Genomic DNA, 2,270 nt, shown 5'->3' with positions numbered 1-2,270 from the left:
TGTATGGAGGTCATAGGTCTGTGTGTGTGTGTGTCTGTGTGTCCGTGTGTCTGTGAGCTTGTTCCACAGCGGGTGTATGGAGGTCATAGGTCTGTGTGTGTGTGTGTGTGTGTGTGTGTGTGTGTGTGTGTCCGTGTGTGTCTGTGTGTCTGTGTGTCTGTGAGCTTGTTCCACAGCGGGTGTATGGAGGTCATAGCACAACTTTGAGGAATCAGAGTCACTTCCTCTGTCTTGTGGGTCTTGGGGATGGAATTCAGGTCTTTACGCTTGGTGCTTGAAGTAGCAACACATGATGAGATTATGTGTCCATAAAGAAGCAACACCTGTACCTGATAAAAACGTGCTTCTTCTAATTTATTTATCTTATGTTTATGAATGTTCTGCCTGCATCTATGTATGTGCACCAAATGCATGCAGTGCCAGCGGAGGCTATCACATTCATGCTGGGATTTGAACCTGGATCCTCGGCAAGAGCAGCCAGTGCTCTTAACCACCCAACCATCCTGAATTAGCAAATACCAAACCACATCCTTGGAATAACACCAGATCAGGTTCTTGTGAGTCACTGGTCACCATATTTTCCTCAACGGATGGACACAGAACCTCATCACGTGTCTCTACTTTGAGATACCTTTTGAACACATCTTCTTGCCACATCACCTTGAACTTGTGGTTGGATACTGAGTAAAGTTGAATCTAGCTCAAATGCTTTCCTGCCAGGTATACCACAACCTCCCAGTGCTCAGAAAGGCCAGACAGGTCCTCAGTCTGGCACCCAAAACAGCCTCACCTCAGCAGGCAGAACCTATGCTCTGGGCAACTCTGGTTTCTCACGGCTTGTACATTTCCAGGGGGCGTGCATGCATGCTTCCCCTGTGAGCAAAACTGTTCTCTGATGGGGAAAGCCTTAGCTCTCTGTGTCCCTTTGTGTTTGTTTGCTCAGCCCTAATCAGACTCCTCCCTCTTCTGCCTGCTGCTCCAAGCTGTGTCCTCCAAAGTCTGGCACTACTGCTTCTGCAGGGTACTTCCCACTATGGCTTGTGCAGGGGACTCCTGCATCCTCAAGGACTCCCTCCTCAGCTGCCCCAAATTCGGAGGGAGAGGAAGGAAAGGCCCAGGGTACCCCTAATCTCACCTTGTCCTCAGATAGTCATGGTATCTCTTTTATACCAATTTTACACCTGAGTCTCAAAATCAGGAACATCTTCCAGGGTGTAATCCAGCCTCCACCTCAGTACCCACAGGGCTCTGAGTGAGCCTCACCCAGGCTATGAATGAGAGAAGGCGCCAAGGAAGCACTCTGGACCATAATTGTGCCGCCAGGGCTAAGAACCATTGCTGTGAGCACTGGAGGGAAAACAGAATTTCTGCACTGAGTCACCCAGGTACAGTCTCCATCTTGGCTGAGATAATTTGCATTCCTGCCTCCAGCATGAGCCATTGGCTTGTCTGTTTTGGTAAGAGTTGTTTTTACTGGCACTGGGGCTTTGCTGCTGCTGTTGTTGTTGGTGGTGGTGGTGGTAGTGGTGTGTCTTCAAAACAGGGTTTTGCTTTGTAGCCCAAGTTGGCCTAGAATTAGAAATTCCCCAGCCTCCACCTCCTGAGAGCTGAGATGACAAATGTCTGTCTGTCACCATGCCTAGGTCATGTGCCTTTCGGCCTGAGTTTCTTCAACTACTGTGATGTCTCAAAAAGCTAGAAGAAAAGATACAGAACGTTTTCGCCACGAAGACACGATGAGTGGCAGCGTGTGGCGGCGCACGGTCTAGTAGGTGCTTAGCATGTGTGCACTGTCAAGGACCAGGATCAAAAGGCAGAAACCCGCATCGAGTCCAACTTCTGCTGTCCATATATGGTTGGATACGTGGCCTCTGCTGGAGCGTGGTCAATCCGCCAGGAGCCGCGCCCTTAAAGAAAACGGCCTCTCCCTCACCTAGCAACTATCAGTAGCCCGGAGATCCTCAGCTAGGAGTGGGACTTTGTGCCCATCTTATTGTGAATGCCTTCACAGTGTTATGATTTCATATGCGTAACAGAAACTACTGTTTTCTTGTAGTCATCCACTGCCTGTGGCTCTTACGTTCGCTCCACCTGCTCTTATGCGATGGTTCCTCAGCATTGGGAGGGTGTGTGTGTGTGTGTGTGTGTGTGTGTGTGATTTAGAGCAGAGCAATCTGTGGTCTTCTTCTCAGCATCTTGACCAATTGTGGGCTACTCAAAGGGAGCTCCGCAGACGAGGGCAGAGAGACGTACTAATCTATGGCTTTAAC

The 2,270-nt window shown here is 49.5% G+C and overlaps 1 long non-coding RNA gene across 1 annotated transcript in view; it reads left to right on the top strand.

The window, feature by feature from the left end:
- Positions 1–2,059, top strand: part of LOC148000671 (uncharacterized) — a 2,674-nt gene extending 615 nt beyond the window's left edge. Inside the window, exons 2-3 of the long non-coding RNA XR_015638202.1 lie at positions 1,212–1,385; positions 1,644–2,059. This is a non-coding gene — a long non-coding RNA (uncharacterized LOC148000671). The remainder of the gene's footprint in view (positions 1–1,211; positions 1,386–1,643) is intronic.
- The last annotated feature ends 211 nt before the right edge of the window (positions 2,060–2,270 follow it).

This window comes from Rattus norvegicus, chromosome 15, assembly GCF_021556685.1.
Source record: "Rattus norvegicus strain SHRSP/BbbUtx chromosome 15, alternate assembly SHRSP_T2T, whole genome shotgun sequence".
In the NCBI taxonomy this organism is placed as follows: Eukaryota; Metazoa; Chordata; class Mammalia; order Rodentia; family Muridae; genus Rattus; species Rattus norvegicus.
This window is presented reverse-complemented; position numbering and strand designations above follow the sequence as displayed.